Genomic DNA, 24,542 nt, shown 5'->3' with positions numbered 1-24,542 from the left:
GAGAGGTTTGTCGAGATATCAGTTGATGTTTTTATTGTTGGTCTTATGCCAACACTGGTTTCAAATTCTTCAAGTAGTACGTAAACATCAGTTAATAATCGCAATTTGAAAAAAAGCACTGTGTGGGGAAGAGAAAACCGGAGATTCTTTTGCGCTGCTCCTTCGCCTCTATGAAGTGGGATAAATACTAATTCAAAGTAAGTGGTTTTGAAAGTGCCAGGACTGAAATCCCCTTGCACAGCATGAGTAGTCTACACGAGGGAGTCTTAGACGAAGTGGCAGCAGCAGTTACTGCTGTTTTTGGGTAGAGGTGTCCGTCCAACGGAAGTGTACAGTCATGAATGGGTGTGATCATTTGTGCTACAAATGATACTCTGAACACCACCACAATCCAGTAGTTTTAATCTGCTTTAATTTGTCATCCTCAGAAAATTGTTCCACGACATCTGCCATTTCATAAAAGGAATTGAAGGATCTTTTACACCATATTAAATTGAAGAGGCTTTAAATGTTACTCTCTCTCTCTCTCTCTCTCTCTCTCTCTCTCTCTCTCTCTCTCTCTCTCTCTCTCTCTCTCTTTCAAAACAGTTGTACATAATTCATTAAAATTACTTCTTCTAACAAAAGGGTTTTTATTTCATAAATTGCATGAAGCAGGTGCCAGTGTAAATATATCAGAATTCTGAACACGCAATCATAAAGGAAATGTTGATAAAGCAGCCAACAATGCAATCACTATGACTAGATCAAGTATACTGTCCCTGCCAGTGATTCGTTGCTACCATTAAATCTCACCACCATTATGAAATGCCAGGTGTCGTGGAACAAGTTTTCTGACGACGACAAATTAAAGCAGATTAAAACTACTGGGTTGTGGTGTTGTTCAGAGTATCATTATGTAGCACAACTGATCACACTCATTCATGACCGCACATTTTTCCGTTGGACGGACACATCTGCCCAAAAACAGCAGTCATTGCTGCTACCACTTCGTCTATGACTCCCTCGTGTGACTAGCCATGCTGTACAAGTTATGGTGTCTAACCCATCTGGCTAAGGGATTTCGAGTCCTGGCACTTTTCAAAACCACTTACTTTGAATCGGTATGGATCCCACTTCATAGAGGCTGAGAAGCAGCGCAAAAGAATCTCCGGTTTTCTCTTCCCCACGCAGTGCTTTCTTCAAATTTCGATTATTAACTGATGTTTTACATTACTGCTTGAAGAATTAAAACCAGTGTTGGCATAAGACCAATAATAATAACATCAACTGATATCTAGACAACTCTTCTACTGACCAAAGCAATTACGAAGCCAGATTATCTTCAGTTTTAAGGCTGTTTAGAAGCAAATGCTCGTCATGAAACAAGGTCAGACTAATTTAGAATGAACTACAATCTCATAAGAGTTTACGTTTCCTCTCTCTCTCTCTCTCTCTCTCTCTCTCTCTCTCTCTCTCTCTCTCTCTCTCTCTCTCTCTCTCTCCCCACACACAGACATACAAGCAATCGTTCTGTACATCTTATTTTCACAGAAAAAACTTTAGAGGGGCGAGAGACACTGAAGTTTGGAAGTGTATACTCAGCAAGATCGGTTGATTGAGAGCTACGTAGGCATAGGATTAAGTTTGGTTTTACCGGGCTGCTCTTAGGAGCATGAGCCCGTGCTGGCACACGGCTTTTTTTTTATCAGAGACCAGAAGTTGTGTTGCTGTGTAAGTGACCTCCACAGAAACTCAGTCCTCGGCCTCATTTAACCTTTTATCGAGATCATGTGTCGGCTTACACGCACCTTCTATTTGAGTCGCTAGTATGTATATCTGTATTCAATTGTTTATTTGTCTAATTAGCCTTCAATTTTATACTTAACTAGAGGTGAAGGCGTGGAGGATATTGAAGGAAAAAAGTGAGACAGACTTATGTGCACATGTGATGATAATGATGTATAGGATCTTTTTGGACAATTCAACCAACTCTGGCCATAATCTTTATTCATGAAGCACATGCCAGTACTTCAGTAGTTGATGATTCCGTCTATTTAAGCAAATAGGTATATATATATATATATATATATATATATATATATATATATATATATATATATATATATATATATATATATATATATATATATATATACCTTTGAAAGGTGCTAGGTCTAACCACAAAGGAACTCTTCTGCTGAAAAGTCTTTTCGTTTGTCTCTCAGTCATTCTTCACGACTTCTTCCCTCAAGGTAGAGGTCATTTAATCAAATATACAGATGTTTATTGAAATACCTTTAATGAAATATGAACAAAAAGTTTCCTTCAACATGAATGCACATTTTCTTGCTAAGTTTCATTCCATTTACGAATCTCTGACCTGGAAGGCGAAACCTAAAAACCTCAAAAGTATTTCCAGGTTAAACTTTTGATGGAATTCCTCATCCTGGTTTCAGAGGAATGCTGTACAGTATGCACTCTGGGAATTCTTACACACATGCATGTATTTTTCACAAATATTAACCCACAATGTTGTTAACATCCTGTTCGCTATACCTCGGGAATAACTTAAACCAAGGAATTACAACTGATTTTCAGTCGTAATTCATTCTGGTGTAAGTTATTCGATTCATAAAAACTGGGTATTCAACGATATCTGTGGCTTAATATTTGTGAATATAAACAAGTATCACGGTGTATGACATCGATACATCATATATATATATATATATATATATATATATATATATATATATATATATATATATATATATATATATATATATATATATATATTCTCTAGTAAACTCATGCAATAAAAGAATACATTTTTAAGATAGAGTCGAGACAGCAAGTCCCGACTAAAAGGACATTAAGTACCGTCAGAAATTGGGCCAGGTCCTTTATTTTATACATATATTGGGGTTAGCTGTTAAGAAGGCTTACCCCGGACTGGACGTCGACAAGGTTAAACGTGGAGTTTATTTTCAGTACTATCATCACAGAGAGAATATATATTGGAATACACACGTTGAGTATGTGTATAGACATATATATATATATATATATATATATATATATATATATATATATATATATATATATATATATATATATATATATATATATGTGTGTGTGTGTGTGTGTGTGTGTGTGTGTGTGTGTGCGGGTGTGTATGCAGAGAGGAGAGAGTCTAAACACAACTTAGGTGCTGTGGTATATCACGTGTCCATACTCGTCTAAACGTTTTATCATCTTTATTCATTAACATCGATAATGAAAAGGTCATATGAAATCGTATGCAGAGGAATTACTCAAAGCAATTAATTGCGAATCCGTCAGTCCTTTTCCATACCGAATATTAACGCTTCACATAGTCTAAAATCACTTATTATTTTCATTAATGATTAGAATTTGCCTGATAGATATTTCTGAAAATAATTAGAAGTGTCTCGATCAACCAAACTCTGAGCAGTGGTTAATAGTCAAGTGACAATTCTGTTGGAAAACGACGGAGCTCTCGTCCCCCGTTGGGCTGTGCCTAAATTTAGGTCCTTGGCGTCGGAACTTCCGGTTTTGTCAGACCAAAAGCGAGGAGTCTCGTCAACACAGTATTGGAACTCGTTGGTGATAGTGCGTTCGTTCCTGCTCTTCGTGTTGTTGTGTGCGAGTCCGTGTATACGCTGTTTTTGTATGTCAGGAGGCAAGTCTTCGTGGAACTTTGGTGGGGTTTATATTTGGTTTCCTGAGGTACTTTACTTTTATTTCAGTGTTTCACGTTTTTGAGGTTTGTCCCTTAGTACGCTGTAAAATGTTTTGCCGTTTTGATATTGTAATTGATATATTCCGATAGTGCCCAGTTTTGTTGTAATTAATATTTTGTTTTTTTTTGATAGTTTTCCATAGCGTTATGTATCTTGAAGCTTGTACATTACTTTGAGAGCTTTTAAGTTTATAGTTTAAATGAAATCTTTCCTTTTCAGGATTGTCTGAATTTCTATATTGCTCAAGAGTCGCTGACGGTTGGACATAGCAATCTATCCACACGGACTTGGTAACGTATATTTCATCGCTCCAAACGGTGAGTTAATGTTTCTAATTTATTTTTTGCAAATTTTTACTAAGCAAGCTATTCCTCCCCCTTCAGGGGCGGAGCCCTGTTGGGGAAGGATGTATTACTTCTGACGGTATTGCAGTAGACTTGGTCTGCCGTACGCCAGAAGAAACTTGCGCTTTTCTTTTTTTTTTTTTAATACAAAGGGTTAGTACTAATCCGTATTATGGTGTTCAGAACAGGTATTACAGGTTTGTGTAAATGGGAGTTCCTTAGATTAGTCAGTGAAGGAATTTTGAGTTGCTCTTGAAGTTTTTTGAAGTTTATTTGGTGAAATATTCAAATAGTTTTAAATATTTCATAAGTTCATAATTAGTTAAATAGATAAATCTCAACTTGTTTAAAAGTACTATGAAATTAAAGTAACATGGAGTGTAAATATTGATTTTAGGCTTAATAAAGTTTATTCATAGCTTTGAGATTTTCAATAACTTTGAGCTTAGTGTAATGGAATAATATTCAAAGATTTTATTTTTACAGTATAATTTTGGGCTTTAAGATCAAAGAAACTAAGGGTCTTTATAGGAATAGGGTATCTCTCGGTCGTCCTATTTTGTTAAATATAAAACCTTAAAGTAAGAGAAGCTGCAAGCACTTTGCAAAAAGATTTACCCTCCATTTTCAGTTAATAATTAAACTTATATGCTTGTGACTTAAGTCAGATGCAATGTGATTGGGAATGGGCATACTCAGTTTTGCACAAATTTAAGATGTGATTGGTAGTGGTTGGTGGAGTTTTCATACTAAGCGGAATGATTATACAAATAGCTTTCGTTACTGAGTTCTGTACGTGGGACTGAGGTAGTGGCTGATGTGTAAAAATTTAAGATGTGCAACCTTGTTTTGCGGCAGTTTCTTTCAATATTGACGTAAACAGGTCGTAAGTTTAGCTTAAATGGTTGCTACTACAGCATATTAGGAAGTTTTTCAGTCATGGCGTAGTCAGTTTTCTTATAACTGATCTCCTGTAATTTTCTTCATTTATTCGTAGTTTAATTTAGTCTTAACCTTTGGTTTTGGTCTGATTGACAGGTATTTTCAACTTGTACAGCGCTCACGGCAGTGTGGCATTAAGTTAGGATGGAGAAACACTGTTAAGTGTGGTACACGGAAGCCAACTGAGCAACTTCGAGTACTTGGCGGTTTCTTGAAAATGTTGAAGCCTACTTTCTTAGTGTTGTCAAGCCATGTTATGAAGACTGCCATTGAAGATTGGAAGAGGAATGCTGTGATCTTCGTGTTTGATATTTGATGTAACAAACTATTTTAACAGAATAACACTAAGTCAGCAGAACTAGCAACGTATTAATCACTGCCTGATCCTAATGTAACTGCTATGAATAAAATTTAATATTCTCATATTAAACTTTTGACTAGCTATTGTGTAATACGTTGGTTGAACACTTAAGGTTTTTGGAAGTTCAGAGAATTTATGGAATTGTGTAATTTGGCTCTTAAATGTAGGTACCTTCAACATTTGTTTTAATCGATTAAAACGCTATTCTAGCGACCGAATTTTGTCTTAAATATAAGCCCAGTAAATTAGAGGAGTTGGTACAAAGGGACGGTAACTATTGGGAACTTGTAATTAAAGGGGAACAGAACAGTGTAAATATAAATGTTTCAGTTTAGAATTTTGAAAGTTATTAAGTTTAATAATAAGTTCGTGGTAAGTTCATGGTAAGTTCGCTACACAATGTCTGATGTGATTTAGCAAATGTGGGGGTAAATATTCCTGTGACCATTATCTTTCTTACTGAGAATGAAAACTGAGAAAGTTTTAATGTCCCAAAATTCTATATTCCAATTCTATGTACCAATGAGAAATTAAACTAGATTTTCCTATCCAAAGTATGCAGGTTTTGAAATTTACGCTGAAACAGTTTAATAGGGTAGTGGCAATTGCTGCATGGTTGGACCCCGAGAGATACCTTGTGTGTTTAAAGTTGTAAGGCTTATGACCTTGGTTAAACTCTGGACAGTCAGAGGTGGAGTTTTGGACAATAAAATTCAGGACTTATGACCCTTATAGTGTAATCAAATCTGATGGATATAATGTATAATGGGTTAATTTGATAGAATTAAATTGCCCCAACATGAAAATTATTAGGTAATGTAATTAATTTAATTTATCTTTATATAAATAGTCCTCAAAATAGCTTAGTGGCGGTGGTTAACTATTGCGTTGCCAGTTTGAGAGAACTAAACTATCGGTCACTTAACTACCCTGAAAATGCGTAGAACTAGAAGACTTGATCCCAAATTTAAAGAGAACGTGGCTCCCACCGCTGACTGCATGAGTTTTAGACTAAGATAGGACCAAAAATATTAAGTTTAGCAATAATAGAAATTAATAGTCTCTGGAATATACTGATCTTGAAGCCTCTCGGCAGGTCCGGTGGTGGTAGAGGAGTCTGTCAAGAAAACCAACTTTGCGGAAGCACACAGGGAGAAAGCAGGAAAGCACAGCAATGGTTTAGAAGTTGTGGAAACCATCCGTTCTACAGGTAACTAAAGAGGGTTATAGCAGGTATTGTATGGTATGCCAACGAAACAGTACTAAATTGCAACTTGTATCCATTGCAACCATGCTTACGATTATATATTTAGTATAAGCAAACGCACCATTTGTTTTTTTAAACTTTGTTAATTGGATAATGACTGACTTCTACCGAGTTGCTTTGGCCATAACTACTACAGTTTATGGAGGAAAAAAATAAAGTATCTTAGAGTAACCAGACCACTGAGCTGATTAACAGCTCTCCTAGGGCTGGCCTGAAGGATTAGATTTATTTTACGTGGCTAAGAACCAATTGGTTACCTAGCAACGGGTCCTACAACTTATTGTGAAATCCGAACCACATTATAGCGAGAAATGAATTTCTATCACCAGAAATAAATTCCTCTTATTCTTCATTGGCCGGTCGGAGATTCGAACTCGCGGCCAACAGAGTGGTAGCTGAGAACGGAACCTGCTCGCCCAAAAGGACCTTTCAGTTTATGGAAAAGATGTCTTATTACTGAGAGGCTATTCTCTCGCTTTTTGTTCACCATATAAAACAGAAATCGGGAATTGGTCAGTTATAACAAAGGTATATGATCCTGCAAAATTTTTCGCCTATTATGAAGAGATACTTAAAGTCCTGTAACCACTTGTGTCGAAATAAGGCTGTCTTCTTTTTGCTGCCAATACTTCGTTCCCTCAAAGAAAAAGTGAGGTAATTTGAAATTATCTTTTTGAAGACATTACACAGGGGTACATGCTGCGCAAGCATACGGAGTTTCTCTCTCTCTCTCTCTCTCTCTCTCTCTCTCTCTCTCTCTCTCTCTCTCAGAATACACAGAAAAATTCGTCAGGTGTATACCGTTAAAGCAAATGCTAACAAACGGCAACCCTCAGCCTAAGTGGTTCAACAGAGAAATTGAAAATAAAATGAGAGAAAGAGACAGATCGCACAAATCAATGAATCCAACCCAACACCAGAAGAAGCAAGCAGGCTTAAAGAATTCTGTAGAAGGCGGACAAATTAGTAAGAAATGCAAATATAAATGAGGATCAGAGAGTTGCATCAGTTTGTAAGGAAAACCCAAAAGAATTCTTTGCTCATGTTAATAGTAGGAAGACAATAAAAAATAGCATAGGTCCCTTAAGAGACAATAGAGGAAACCTAGTGAACTTAGAATTGGAAAAAGCAGAGGTATTAAATAAGTTTTCTACCAGTGTTTTCACAATTGAAGACACTACCTCAGTACCTGAACCAGGTATTAAATAAATATGAAGGGGCAGAACCGCTTGACAAAATAATATTTACAGAAGTTAAAAACAAAATGGAAAAACTAAAGTTCAGATCTCCTGGCCCAGATGGGATTCATCCAAGAGAAATTAAAGAGTTAAAGAGGAGAAAGTTCCTCACCTATATAACTCTACAGAAAAACTGCAGAACAAGGAAAGGCACCAGAACGATGGAAACGGGGTAATGTACCCCCGGTTATTTTTCATTAGTCTATATGACCATCTGATGCCAATGCACCAAAACTAGGGTTTGATATAGTAGTCACGTGAGATTGATAGGATGAAATAAAGAGCACTGAAGACAATTCACTTAAATGTTTAAGAGCTTTTGTTTTCACACTAAACAACTCTGAAGTATGAAGTAAAAACTGCAAATTGTCCTAAACTAAAATATCATTACAGAATTATCATGGACTACGAAAATATCCGAAGTTAAGTTTTTTCAGAAGTACAGTTTCTTAACCGCCAGTGCTGTTGTGACTGATCTTATGTACCTCAGTCCAGTGAAGCTGAATTCGTCAGTTGTGAATATATCTTGTATCGCTGATTTTTTGCAATAGAAGATACTTTTATACATTCCTTAGTCCTTAATGAAGATATTTTCATTATCAGAATTGTCGGGTTTTTAGTAAAGGTAAATTTTCTGTCAAACGAGGAAGGCATCATCTACGCCTGGGTGACATTTTCAATTAAGAGTAATAACGATTTCTGCAGATAAACATTCATCATCTTAACCGAAGTGGAAGATATGATTAATGAAACGTGGCAGGTGCGCGGCTGACTTACATCCATTTTTAGGGACTTCGTTCTTTACGACTATTAAGTAGCAGCAAAAATGATTCTCGAACCTTTTGAACTCTGACCCGGCTCTGAGGCAGTTCTCCCGTTATGTCATGACGACGCTAAACAGCCGCAAGGACTGAGTGCATGCTTGCGTTTGATCTGTTTTAATATAGTAACTACCATTTATGTTTAAATTCTTTTACTCAACTACATTATTATTAAAATGGATAAGCTGGCAGCCTTCACTACTTAACGCAGATTTCTTTGATAAGAATATAAGAATAGTTACGTTAATGTCTAGCCAAGACTTAATAGCCCAAACAGTAATAACGGCGATGAATGAGGAGTTTTCCCACCCCTCAGTTTTAAATACTGTAGAAATGCACTGACATCTTATTAACGAAGGAAAGGGAAGATTCTAAATAAAGGTTTTGATAATCAGAGTGTATTTGATATATTACAACGTATTATTAGCTAATATTATGTAGATATCACAGCCTTAATGCTCTTTATAGCTTTTACACTACTATCAATAGCGCGAAGTTCATTAATATGCCAAAGACAATTGTTCAAATTCAGGGCCCAACAATGATAAATCATTTGTGCTGTTGCCCTAACACCATCAGACACCCGACTGGTGAGGCCATTAGCCAAATCTACACAGCAGAGGACATTGACAGATAGTGAAAATATCTAAGTACTACGACACTCACTTCCTTGTCATGTCAAGCTACTTACATCAAAGCTTTATTGTTCCAAACATTTTGTTAGGAAATGAGCTGAGGTGAAAGTAATACAAAATCAAATGTTGGATTATAATTTTGATGAAAATGTCATGCATATTCAGCGATCCATTTTGGAAATATATTATTTTTAATGAAAACTCCACTTTATAGGATCCGATACAATCCTAAAGAAGCAGGCAAGTTATTTAGGTAATTTCGTAGATTCAATTCCAGTTCCCTCTTGTTTTTCCTCAGTCTAGTTCAGTCATTATTCCTGTAAACTTTATCTGTATGTGCGTGAATGTGTGCGTGTCTCTCTTGCTGTTAGGTTTCATGTATCCTTTTGTAATTTGGTTCTCGTTCAGTGGTTTTAGAATGATCATTGTTATCTGGCGATGTCCAAATCACAGAATAACGCAGGCAGTAGGTTTGCGTAAATGCCGTTAAAATCACGTAAGGTTTTGTAATGCCAAGAGAACAGGAACCCGAATGAACGTTAATCAGAAAGCAAATTGAAAGGGAGATGAAAGAGGCTGTTGGTCACCGTCAGTGTCATGGAATACTTTCCGGTGTTGATTAAGAGCCAACTCGATAATAGTAGCCAAGCAAGACTAAAATTTTCGCCCATACAGGAATAAAGCCACCTAGTGATGTGAATTAAGAACCTAACTATAATTAGTTCAAGTTAACATAAAAGATATTCAGAAAGTTACGTAATAAAATGTGCACATTCAGCGTTGTAACGTTAAAACTAAATGAACACTCGAATACCGATATTTTTATATTGAAATCATATAGAAGTATATACACATAAAAGGATAACGGAAAACTAATGACTTTGTTTCGTCCAAAATTGTACATAGTTGTCTTGAATGCAGCTGGGAAAGATTACTCAGTGTAACTAACTATAAATAAAATGTAACATTAACCATCAAAAATTCAGATAAAAATTATGAGACCTTTCTTTAGCCAGATACAATAAAATTTATTTCGTAAGATAGATAGGAATTGATAACCAACGGGGTCGTATTTTGGTTTAATGGCAACGTTATTAAAGTTTTTTTTTTTTATTAAATTTACTGTATTATAAGATATTGGCAAAATAAAAGTTAACTTGCAGCCTCTAAATTTTCACCAGTAAGTTCATATTTTACCATGTGAAATCCACTCAGCAAGACGAGAGGTTAAACTAAATGTAGTTTTAAATACGCCATACACATCTGTTTACACGTAGTTGTACGGCCATGGAGTGGCTAGTTAAAAAAAACCTATGTTATATTTCCAGAATTTTATAATTGAAAGAAGAAATGGCTTTTTGTATCATAGAATAAAATAAAATGTCACTTGCTTTTCGTTTAAATATTCAGTCAGATCTAATTCTTTAATGTGTCACTATTCCAAAAAAATATTGTTGTTTGCCACAGCTCACGTCTGTTAATGCGATTTTTTATTTTGCAGGTATGGATTTATGAGGAAGCAGCCATGACCCAGGCCATTGACGTAAACCAATCAGGCAGAACTCATCAGGCCGGAACAGTAAGTTTTGATTCACCTTGGTGTGGAATTTTCCCTCTTATAATTTCTGCATAATCCTATTTTGCTGTATTATTCCAGAAAGCGTAAAATTTGGGTTTTTTTGTTCATTCATTTTTAAGCTCTATGCATTCTCTGAGTTGAGTTTTTCATAAAGAGAGGTTTTTTTCATTCACAATTGTATCACAATACCACACCTTCTCACATGCTGGGATATGGCAGTAAATCCCGGCTCTGCTGAGTCTGAGTCTCGGGGTCATGGGATGGCAGTTGAACCGCAGATGTTGGGCCGATGTTCTCCTGGGATGCGCCTCAGTAGCTGCCATAATCAGGGCATCTGTCCTGGGCATGATTACAAGTGGCTTCCCACCTCGAGGCTGTTCTCAGCGAACCCTCCTCCCCCCACCGGCGGATCCACTTCCTGACCCTTTTCGCGGTCTTCCCCAATCGAGGAGTTTTACTCGGCACTGTTGTTCCACAACTCGGTGATTCTGCCTCGTTAAGCATGATTTATGGGGCGCACCCTTCGGGCGTAGCTGTTGTGGCCGATTAATGTTTCATTAAATAGAAGTCTTGATGCACAGATTTATGCTGGCCATATCAACACATCATTACATCAAATATCTAACTATTAGAATAAAACATTTGATAAAGGTTTTAAAGAATTTGCATTATTTAACTTCACGTTTCCTCCAAGGGAAGGTTGTTTGTATACTTTATCATTAATGGAAACAATCCATATAGGAAATGTTTCTAATAACGATGAAAGTACACACACTATCAACCCTTAAAGCTTAAAATAGTATGGGTATGACTGTTCGGTAGAATCCCCTGCACCTCTCTCAAGCATTAGTATGTTAAATAAAATTCAATAACAGGTGTAAGGTTTTATGGCTATCAGATCTTTAAAATATAAACAAATGCTAAACAATAATCGACCAATAGTGAAACTTATCAACATCTATTTCATCACATAGCATAATCGCCATGATCACAATAAAAAAACAATATTTATGATAAAGAATGCTGTAAGTCTGACGTTTCCTTTGCCGGTGTCTACGATCGGAACCCTTTTGAAAACTACTTCGGTGCTTCGAGAGACCAAGTCAGTAACCTCCTAAGGTAGTAGGGTTTTAACTAAGTCACCGTATTCGGCCTTTGTGCATATCACATTTCCACCTCCCGATACCGGTGTGGGCAGCGCAGTCTTTAGAAACTTTAAGTTAGGCTCATTTCTCCATTTAAAAACTACGAACGTAATAACAACATTGCTTGTGAACTAATTTACCACCGCCAAGGTATTCTACATTAACATTAATTATTATTAGACGGGTAAAAGATTAATCAATTACAGCTCATTTTTGTTAGCCGCAACCTCGCGCAGCCAATGAAACTGCCATATACAATAGTATAACAAGCGTTCGCGAATTGTTTGTCCCCCACTACAATTACCGGGGAGCATATTTCCCAAGTCTGGAAGAGTATAGGGATAGGGGAAAATTAGGACCAATCAAAGGGAGCGGAGCTGATCCATGACGTCACAAGCCACGCCCTTTAGCTCCTCAGTCCCATATCCATTACTGCCAGTCACGATGCCTAAGAAAAACTTCCCAATTTCACAGCTTATGTCTTGTATGACTTATACGTTTTAGTCAGATACATCTAAACATAATGCAGCACTAATTTAACAACATAATATTCTTCAAATGAGATACACCGTGAAATATATTATGCAGTATTGGCTTCTCCCTCTTGGCAATAGTGGTCAGTGCCTGTACAAAGTCGATATTTACTGCATAAGTAATATTTTCATCGCGAGTTTCTAAATGATATACTTGAAAATGTATGTTTAATGCCATTTATAAAGAGTTGCGATCACTCATGAATCAAACAATACACAAGATGGTAAAAATGATGGTATCTGACCTGTTTGTAGGGGAAAATAGAGAGAGAGAGGGGGAGTAGGCTTACGCTTCGGCTTTCTTTGGACATATGCTATTTCGCAGTATTGCACATTACTGTGCATTGTATAAAAGCAATATACTGGTCATTACTAGGTCATGAACAGGAATCAGACTGATATAATCCCTACTATTTACAGGGACACAGCATCAGCTTCATTCATTAAATTACTTCAAGAGCTAATGTCCCCTTAATTAAGGAAACCTATGGCATTGTTGCGTTGACGATCTAAGTTAGCCTACTGTAACCAAATATAATTACTTGACAAACTCATCCTGTCAGTAGCTAATCTGAAAAAGGTTGTTTTTCAAGGTGTACTTGATAGGCTGTAGTAAAACATTGCCTTTTTGAGGTGGATTCCCTTTTGATAACCTTCCAAATGTCCTTACCTGATTGGTACTTGTCATTCATTGTGTACAAATATATAAAAAGTTTTTATTGAATATTTTTTGCTTTTGATTTTTACTTTTCATAGATTGTGTACAAATAAATAAAAAGTGGTAATATAATTTAGTCCTGAATATTTTTAGCAAGCCCTAACGTGATTTTTGCTTAAAATTCATTGTGTACAAAGAAAACGCTGATTATTTAATTTATATTTTAATATTTTTTAGCAAACCCTTCGTACTTGTGATTCATTGTGTACAAAGAATTAAAACGAGTGTTTCATTAGTATTTAATATTTTTAGCAATGATAAGAGTACAGAATACCTATTTATGGAGTTACAGTAGACTTTTTACTGAGCTGAACTAGAGCAGAATTGATGCATAAATTTACTAGAATTGCGATACGCTTTAAAATAAATATGGATGACACTTTTTTCCAAAATCTCTTTCAACAGAAAATTTTATACAAATACTCAGCATGAATTAATTAAAGCCAGGGATAACGGTAGTATATGAGTATACCATTACTTTCATACAAGCTCACACTCAATAGCCAAATGTATGCCTTGAATTAATTGCATAAATTTGTCATCAAAACTGTATCCTCCACATTTCATTTAAGCATAAGGCAGTTATTATTTTAGGACTGTACATAATACCTTTTTATAGCCTGAAACAACAGTAGTCCAGTCAAATTAGGAAAAAAAAATGAAAAAATTCATAACAAGCTGAAAATTGGAGAATGTTTTCTACAGACAATTAGAAATAACATATCAAAAGTCCCCATCCGTCCACCCTGAGCTTCGTCCGCCATCTTGGAAAATGGCCGCCAAATTTCAGTTTTTCGCTATTTCCATGGAAACCACTGATCTTAGGAAAATAACTGCCTTATACATTATTGTTCACCATAATATTTTCTACAAAAGATTTTCAATGCATATTTTTGCTATGAATGATAGTTTTAATGATATTCTCGGTTTTGCAACCATATTAAATTGTGTGAGCATGCCCATGTGAATTTATTCACTTGCTTTTGATCTGATACTTGGCTATTTTTTTTTTTTTTTTTTTTTTGCACTATAGTATTTTCTAAATGGTTATCCTTTTTGTTTTGTTTTCATTTCAGAATATACTTTAAAAATGGAAGGAACCACAGATCAAAGTGAATTATGTGTACTTTGCGAAGAACGCTTAATAGAAAGTGAAAATGTTTGTGTTAAGAAAGGTATGTCGACACTTGTTGAAGCAAGTAAGAAAAGAGGAGATGATATGTGGCAAAAGTGGGTTAATTTATCAACTATTCAAGTACACATAAAATGCAGAAAAGACTATATTAGAGAAAAGAGTATAAAAGCAGCTGATAAAAAAGATACAACTGACCAGGAGGAAACAGGGTCACCTATTAAACAGAAAATTAGATCAAAAGAAACTGTGTTTGATTTCAAGAAAAAGTGTATATTTTGTTTTCAAGAGTGCTGTGAAAAAGAGGAAAAGAAAAAACCTCTCCATAGACGGCAAGTAGTTAGTAGAGTAATGACCTTAGACTTTGGAAAAAATGTGCTGGATAAATGCATCAATCGTAATGATGACTGGGACAAAAAAGTAAAAGCAATTATAGTTGGTGTTCATTGTTTGGTTGCAGAAGAAGCAAGATACCATAGGTCATGTAGCTCCAAGTTTTTTTCGAAGCAACACTTAAATCCGTCAGGTAAACGTGGACGACCCGATGTTGAAGATACAGAAACTGGCTTAGAGAAAGTTTGCTCATATATGGAAGACAGTGATGACTGTCAATTTACTTTGCAGGAATTGTTAGATGTGATGCATCAGAACCAATCTTGCAGGACAAGTGGAAGCTATCTGAAAACCAAATTACAAGAAAAGTATGGAAATGATGCTATCATAACTACCCTCCAAAGAAAGATTCCCATTGTATGTTTCCGCAAATCAGGAGATAAATTGCTATGTAATTCTTGGTATAATGAAAAACTCCATAGTGAAAAAAGAAGAGCGAATGAGGATTGTTAGAACTGCAGCAGCTATTATTAAAGAGGACATCAAGTCAAAGGTGTACGACTCAGCAACTATCCTTCTCTGAGGACTCTTTAATAATGTTGAAAACAACATACCTGATTCTCTTCAAGTTTTATTACATGAAATAATTGAAAAAAGGAGGAAAGGAGATACAGACAACAAACACAGGGTATGCTCTGCTATAGCTCATTCAATCTTACAAGCAGTCCATTAAGAACATCTGTCTCTCTGATCCTACTCGAGTAGCTGTATACGTACACAGGAAATTTGGATCAAGACTCCTGGTACATATTTTACATAAACTGGGATTCTCTACTGGATATAATGAAGCACAACTCTTTCAAGCATCTTGTATGAAAACTACCCCTCCTAATATTTTGCCTGATAGTTTCATGCAGTTTGTTTTTGATAATGCAGATTTTGATGTGCACACAATAGATGGGTTTCACACATTTCACTGCATGGGAGGCATTGAATGTGTAACATCAGCAGGCTCAATGATCAAACCAGAAGTAATTGAAAGACTGAAAAAATGCCATCTGCTAGAGAAATTTCTTCGTGTTCATCTATAACAGTGAAACCCTTCACAAGTTATAGTGAAAGTGGACTGAAAAGGATTGAAATTGAGGATCTAAAGAAACTTACATCAAATCTAGTGAAAAAATTACAGCGTCATCTTGCCATTTGCTATGGTTGAGTGGGAAGTGGATGAAATTTAAGGATATTCCACACTGGAATGGATTTATGGATGCTATCAATAATAGCGAGGACTTTGATACGACGTCCATTCGCTTCTTGCCTTTCCTTGATTTAAAGGCTACCTCTTCTGATGCAATAAACAGCGTGTTACATTTTGCATCTGATTCATGTAGAAAAAGCAGTAAGAGTGTGACATGTGTTACTTTTGACCAGCCACTATATTGGAAGGCAAGAGAGATTGTGTCCTCTACTGAAAACAGTTTGAATTTAGGTAATGTTTTCGTGCGACTAGGTGGTTTTCATCTCTTAATGTCATTTATGGGTTCTATTGGGTACATCATGGCCGGTAGTGGATTAAAAGAAGTGTGGGAGACAGTTTATGCACCTAAATCTACAGACAAAATGATGACAGGACACAGCTTTGCCAGAGCCCTTCGAGCACATCTGTTAACATATGCTGCATTGGGCCAGCTTCTTTTAGATGGTGCAACCATTTCTGATGAGGATAAACAAGAGGTTCAGTCCATGCTTCAGCAGTATGATAACAAAACATTGACTGCAACATCAGTAAAGGAATCGGCTATCATAAATAGCATTGTAAAGAAATTTAACACTCATGTGTAAGAAGTTGCCTTAAGGGCAAAACAGCAATGCTTTGGATACAATATTTCCAGATGGTGACTGTGATGCTACACTATATAGAGGCTGAAAGACTAGGAAATTGGGAATTACACCTACTGTGTGTTCAAGAGTTTATACCTTACTTTCATGCAGCTGGTCACTTAGTTTATGCAAAATCGTGCCACCTATACTTGCAAGATATGCATGATTTACACCAGCATATGCCTGATGAAGATTTTGTCAAGTTTACAAAGAAAGGATTTTTTACAATCAGCGCTCAAACAAGAATTGGGCTGGTCTATGGTCAGATCTTACTGTTGAACAAACGCTAATGAGGACCATGAAGACCTCAGGAGGGCTGACACATGGGCGAGGATAACCGATAGTGTATTGAGTCGGTGGATTCTTGGCATGCCAGATACATGTGAAATGTGCACCAAAGTTGAGGAGTTTTGTGGATTGAGAAGTTCGTATAGTGAACAGCACATTGAACTACGACCTTCAAGGATTGTGAGAGATAATGAAGATACAGAAAAGATTTTGCAGTGGTTTCTGTTTCATCCACCCTTTCCAGACAATAAGGAGATTATGTCACTTGCAACTGGGATAACTGGTGATAATAAAATAAACTGCTACAAAAGCTATGAAACTGGATTGGAGTTTATGAATGTCATAACTGGACAAGCTTTCGGTGAGGTAAAATTGAAGCGCAAGAACCGTGTGTTACCTCTGGCAACAATAAACTCAAGTGTCACAATACGAGAAGATATTGTTCCTGTTGATACAACTCTTCTGTTTCAAAAGAATAATACATACATTAGACACTAGTACTGCTGATCTGCAAGATTATTTTCAGTACATTTGCCCCAATGCCACCTGCATTATTTACTGAACAGGGCATGAGAAAGACCAACAAAGCTGCAATGTATAGTGTGTTCAATGATAAGAGTACTAGTACGTTTCAGTATCTGGATGAAGCAGTTTTCATTGTAGATGGAGGTTTTCTACTTCATCGTGTTGTGTGGCCATCACACATTCAAGGACTCACTTATGATGAGGTCTATGAGGCATACATCCCATACATCAAACAGTATTACCACACAAAGGCAGTCATTGTGTTTGATGGATACGGTGACTCAAAATCTAGTACAAAGTATGCAGAGAGACAACGCAGATCATGCACATTGCAAACTACTGATACGATTTTTACCCCAACACCAAAGTATGCATTAGTCAAGAAAAATTCCTATCAAATGAGCATAACAAATCTCGATTTATCAGCCAGTTGTCCAGAAAAATAGCTGAAAATGGTATCTCAGTGAAACAAGCACCTGATGACGCAGATTTATTAATTATACAGACAGCTATACGAGTGTTTGAACTCTGAGAGCACCATCGCTGTTGTTGGAGAAGATGTTGACCTTATACTTCTGACTGCACTGACACCAGAAAGCAGAAATATTACTGTCTTGAAACCTGGTCGTGGAAAAGTGCCTGCCCGACACTACAATTCTTCTGATCTACAAGCTTCACTTGGTTCACTAAAGGATTACATTCTTTTCATTCATGCTGCCAGTGGGTGTGACACAGTTTCGTCTCTCTTCGGACAAGGGAAGCTTAAACTATTCAGACTTTTACAGAACAAAGAAAGACTAAGAAAGCATGTAGATGTATTTAATAGCAAGACATCAACACAGAGATCAGTGGCTGATGCAGGAGAGAAGTTATTTATTGCCCTATATGGAGGTTCTGATGAAGAATTTGAGCTAAATTCATTTCGATTGAAGTGCTTTAGGAGAGCAACAGTACGTTGTAAAAGGCAAGTAAAACCTGAAAGACTTCCCCCAACAGCAGAAGCATCAAAACAACATTTTTCTTCATTAGTGTACCATCAGGTTCAACTATGGCAGAGCAATCCACTACCCCCTGAGCAGTGGGGATGGATAAAAGGCACTGATGGCTTGGTTCCTGTCACCACAGAATTACCACCCGCACCTGAGAAGTTGCTACATTTGATATCGTGCACATGCACAAAGAACTGTGTACGGAACTGCAGCTGTGTAAAAGGGGGTCTAAAATGTTCCATCGTATGTGTATGTTGTCGAGGGGTTTCTTGCTCAAACTCTATAATCCAATCCGAGGAAGAACTAATGGATGAACTGAAGACTCCCTCACGTGATACTGATGAAAGTGACAATGAAGATCATGAAGAATCTGTTGAACCAGAAGAAATATGTCATGCAAACCAACAGGAAATTAGCTGTGAAGAACCAGTCAATAATTCAGGTACGGCAAAATCAAGTGTTTTACCATCTACTTCTACTTCAGTGGAGCCGCTAGAGCGTCCAAGGAAATCGTTAAGATCACAGATTTAGTGTAAGAAATTGTATATGTGACAAGGAGAGTATCAAGATAGTTATGGATTAGGCCTAAAGGGGAAACCACATTAAAAAAAAACGCGCCTACGTACTTTACCTCATGGGTGGTGTGGAAAAAAGTACGAATTTAAAATATTGTGCTCAAAACTTGATATAGCTTGCAAACTATCACTTGTAGAGTACATATGCATGAAACCTCTTTTGTAGAGAATTTGGTGAGCTTTAATAATGTACTGAATAGTCATTTTCGTCAGACTAACCGTTTTCATGAAAAAAGCAAAAAAAGGAAATTTGGCGGCCATTTTCCAAGATGGCGGACAAAGCTCAAGGTGGATCAATGGGGACTTTTGATATGTTATTTCTAAGTGTCTAAAGAAGTCATGTGCAAAATTTTAGCTTGTTATGATTTTTTCATTTATTTCACTAAAATATGACTAAAATGACTGGACTAAGGCAGTAACGCCTGAAAAACATTCCATGCTCGAGTAGGCCAGTGGTAAACGTTAAGATTGGCAAAATCCTTATATACACACACACATATATATGTGTATATATATAAATAAACATATATGTATATATATAAATATATATATACACATACACACATACACACACACACACACACACACACACACACACACACACACACACACACACATATATATATATATATATATATATATATATATATATATATATATATATATATATATATATATATATATATATATATATATATATATATATATATATATATATATATATATATATATATATATATATATATATATATATATATATATATATGTATATATATATACATGATGAGAATTCATTTTTGACAGGTGTGGTTATAATGAGGTAAATGAGAACTCAGTCCTGGAACGTGAGTTTATTCCATCGTTTCGAGAGGTCTTCTTCTTTTAGGGAACTGAGAAAGTACAGGTTGCAGCAAGTATATATACAAAATCATATTCCCTAGGGCTGCACTATTGCTTTAATCTCCTTACCCTACCCACACTTGCAGCCCCAGGAATATGATTTTGTATATATGCTTGCTATAACCTGTACTTTATCAGTTCCTGGAGACCTCAGCCTTCAGAAACATTGGAATAAACTCATGTTCCAGGACTGGGTTATCATTTATCTCCATATATATATATATATATATATATATATATATATATATATATATATATATATATATATATATATATATATATATATATATATATATATATATATATATGGAGATAAATGAGAACCTAGTCCTGGAACATATATATATATATATATATATATATATATATATATATATATATATATATATATATATATATATATATATATATATATATAAACACACACATACAATACTTTACAGTACAGATCCTTGGGGCTAAAATGGACTTAATGCTGAGCTGAGACTTAAATTTATACAACTATGAAAGCCAAATAAAACAAACTGCATTGAAATAATATACAGGTAAATGTTCAGAGCTTGATTTTTATATATATATTCAACTCACAAGAAGTACTTTAGGGATGAGAAAAAAAGTATACAGCAGAGTCCAGCACACAACACAACATCCTGTCAACATTTTAGCAGCAACTTACTTCAGTTGTCCTCTACCTCAGGGACCACTGCCATGCGACTTAGCATTTGCAACATTGCACTGTACATTCCGGGTTTGATGACAGAGCTGATGCTGGTCGACGTCCTTTACCGAAGGGGGCTGCTCCTCTTGGCATTCCTGGGGATCGTCATGCTATTGTCGTTGGTTGGCAAGGAATCTTGCCACGATAGCTCCACTATACTGTATGTCATCGACAAGCCTGCACAATTCAGCAAGTTGTTCAGCTGATTTGTAGTTTTAACCGAAGGTATTCGCCGAGGGAATTTTTGCTGAGCCACTTCAGTTTCTGAATTACCATACTGAGCAGTTGTTTCAACTTACAATGTGGAGGTATCACCAATGTGCTCAAACCCCAACATGATGCACATACCTAGTATAGGACTGTTGTGAAAATAAAGCGAGGCTCATATAAATATTATCAAATGACACAGTTTATTCTTGAATAAACTCAATCACATCAATTTTTGCCTCACGCACCGTGACTGTATATGTAAGCCCCACGGCTTTCCATTAGGGTCCAAGTATACTTAAGACTTTGGATTCCCTGCCCTTTACGCTGTAGTCATAAATGCTATATACGTAATACTAAATGTAATATATTTACCCTGTTGCAATTTTCTTTAATCCTTTGTGCTTTACACTGTGATGGCACAGCAAACTTTGCAAAGTGAAACATTTTTCTTTCCCCGCCAAGTGGGCACAATTTATAAGAATTGAAAGACTGCTTATTTTTTACACAAAAAAATGTCTTTCCACTGCTTGGATTCTTCTCTGAACTTGACATTGGCTCTAAGTTTTACACAGTCTTGTTCATATTTAATGTCAACTTTTTACAGCCGTCACTTTCAAAGTCCAAGATTAAATTCAACTTAATGGGAGCAGAAATGCCGCGAAATTCTTGGCCTCCTGTCCGGAGTCTGTAGTGCTAATTGCAGGTCAGATACTGTAAGATCATTATTTACCATACCATAATTTTTACCATCTTGTGTATTTTTTATTCATCCCATGAGTGATCTCAACCCTTTATAAATGGCATTAAACATGCATTTTCAAGTATATGATTTAGAAACTCGCGATGAAAATATTACTTATGCAGTAAATATCGACTTTGCGAGCAGGAATTAACGGGGCACTGACCACTATTACCAAGAGGGAGAAGCCATTAACGCATAATATATTTCACGGTGCATCTCATTTGAAGAATATAATATTGTTAAATTAGTGTTGCATTTCGTTTAGATGTATCTGACTAAATTGTATAAGTCAGACAAGCCGTAAACTGTGAAATTGGGAAGTTTTCTTCGGCATTGTGACTGGCAGTAATGGATATGGGACCGAGGAGCTAAAGGGCGTGGCTTGTGACGTCATGGATCAGCTCTGCGCGCTTTGATTGGTCCTAATTTTCCCCTATCCCTATACTCTTCCAGACTTGGGAAATATGCTACCGGGGAACCCTTTCACTCTTCTTCGTTCCAATTTTTGTTTTCTCTCTCTTTGTCTCGGTATTTCAGCAATTTTCTCTGTTTTTCTTGATTTATCTTTCTTATGAATATAAATGTATCTGTGATAGAGCGAAAGTATCCCAATCTTACTGTGTCAATGTTTCAAGAATATCACAAATAACGGTGATTTAAGTGAGCAAAAACTGGCATTCCTTAGTTGCCATCAGCCGCATCACCCATCTTCACTATGAATGTAGGACCATTCATGCAATAAAACTGAATACAGTAGGATTTAATTTAACGTACAAAGAAATTCACCAGAGAAACTTGTGTTCACTACCTCAATAACGTAAGTAAACACGGAAACACATTTGATCCCCAACAGTCTAGTACTAAACACGGCGAAACAGTGTAGATGAGTCACTGTTTCCCCGTGTTTAGTACTAAAATTTCTCAAGGATCACAAGTTCCTAAGTGAATTGATTTCACAAATTCCTGAAAATTTCAGGGATTTCGTATATAAATCCTATATATTTATATAATCTTATTCTAACATTATATATATATATATATATATATATATATATATATATATATATATATATATATATATATATATATATATATATATATATATATATATATATATATATATATATTATATATATATATATATATATATATATATATATATATATATATATATATATATATTATACATATAGGAAATGAAATAAAATATCAGATGAAACACACAACAAAAGCCGTGAATATATTTAGTAATAACATAAAGGTGGTTTGGAGGAAATGCCACGCCTCTTAGACGGTGCAAATGTCATAGGTGAGACTCGTCCCCGCAAAATGGAGGAACCCTCCAAGTGTAGAAGAGTCATTTTCCTTTTCACTTTGAAGATGATGGCCATTAAGCAGAAAATGTCGAGGCGTTTTGTGTGCTTCATTGTCAAGAGTAATATAATTAATATTATTTCGACTTATTCTTGTTTTTGCACTCACATGCTTCTTTCTTGACTCCCAAATGCTTTTGTTTGCTGAAGATATCTGGCTTCACAGTCTTTATTAAGCTCTTCGATTTACCATTTTTTTGGTCTAGTCTAGCAACCCTAGATACAAATGAAAATGACCATATTGTACTCACGTTGAATATTTACTGCAAAGTTCAGTGAAATTGTCGTAGATGCGATACTACTGTTGATGTAGTTTGATCAAGTGAATTTACGGTACATAGTGGGGTACTGCAAGGGAATTTTATGTCACCTTTTCTGTTTGTCCTTCTCATGGATTTGAATAACGAAAAAAAAGGGTGGAGGTAGAGATCGAGGACAGAGTTAAGGTTAGAGTAACGATAGAACCTTGACAATGTCGTTTTAATCTGCTGTTGCTTTAATCAATATCGAAGGTAGACGGTGAAACAGACCACTAATTCTGAAAGAAATGTTCAAGACCGAGTAAAAGAGGAAAATGAACAAGAAACTTCCTTAAAGGTCAACGAACTGTCATCCACAGGGAAAAACCATTTTCTCTCGATCTTTCTCTCTCTCTCCCTCTCTCTCTCTTACTTACGCAAAGAACAAGAAAAGCACACGGGTCTGAGTAAATTCTAAGATATAAAGTTTTAGGCGATTTAACGTAGCTCCTTCTTGCTGTACATGCCAATACTGTGTTAAAAACTTCGATATAATTAAGTTTATTTGACATTAATAGCAACGAGAGCAATAAAGGACTATGATATTCGTGAAACATTCAGCATCATAATCAGATCACCATACCATTATAGATAATCGACCTTATACCCTGTCCCTTTGCCCTTTTCAACGACAGCGTCAGAAGCGCGATTAGCCTAACTTAGGCAAGAGTGCAGAAAGATAATTTTCTTCATTAAAACAAGTAAAAAATGTGTCGCAGTTTCTTCAGCGCAATCGAGTTTTCGTTACAGCGTATATTCAAGGCCACCGAAAATAGATCTATCGGGGGTCTCAGTATAATGCTGTATGAGCCGCGGCCCATAAATCTTTAACCATGGCCTGGTGTGGCTTGCCCTATATCATTGCCAGATGCACGATTATGGCTAACTTTAACCTTAAATAAAATAAAAACTACCAAGTCTAGAGAGCTGCAAGTTGATATGTTTGATGACTGGAGGGTGGATGATCAACATACCAATTTTCAGCCCTCTAGCCTCGGTAGTTTTTAAGATCTGAGGGCGGACGGACAGATAAAGCCGGCACAATCGTTTTCTTTTACAGGAAACTAAAATAAGACCTGAAAGACCTCTGTTATTTAGCGAGTTTCGCCAAGAGAAGTGTTTGCATTTCGTGTTTCCCTCCTTCGTCTGAGTTTTAGATGTTATTTAATTCATGTGCACTGTTGCTGTTTTTATTATACCTCGTCATTTCGTTTATTCTTTATAAGATATTCGGAAATATTTCAAGCA

General features: G+C 36.0%; 1 long non-coding RNA gene across 2 annotated transcripts; it reads left to right on the top strand.

Annotated features, from left to right (window-relative positions):
* Positions 1-3,550: 3,550 nt before the first annotated feature.
* LOC136853108 (uncharacterized) lies at positions 3,551-12,875 on the top strand. Of its 2 annotated transcripts, none has more exons than XR_010857352.1 (4): positions 3,551-3,769; positions 3,966-4,063; positions 5,129-6,603; positions 10,856-12,875. It is a non-coding gene; the product is annotated as an uncharacterized lncRNA (long non-coding RNA). The 2 variants fall into 2 exon arrangements; XR_010857351.1 differs by having other exon boundaries at positions 3,553-3,732.
* The last annotated feature ends 11,667 nt before the right edge of the window (positions 12,876-24,542 follow it).

Source organism: Macrobrachium rosenbergii, chromosome 26 (assembly GCF_040412425.1).
Source record: "Macrobrachium rosenbergii isolate ZJJX-2024 chromosome 26, ASM4041242v1, whole genome shotgun sequence".
Taxonomy (NCBI): Eukaryota; Metazoa; Arthropoda; class Malacostraca; order Decapoda; family Palaemonidae; genus Macrobrachium; species Macrobrachium rosenbergii.
The sequence above is the reverse complement of the archived record's forward strand: the minus strand, read 5'-3'. Positions and strand labels throughout refer to the sequence as shown.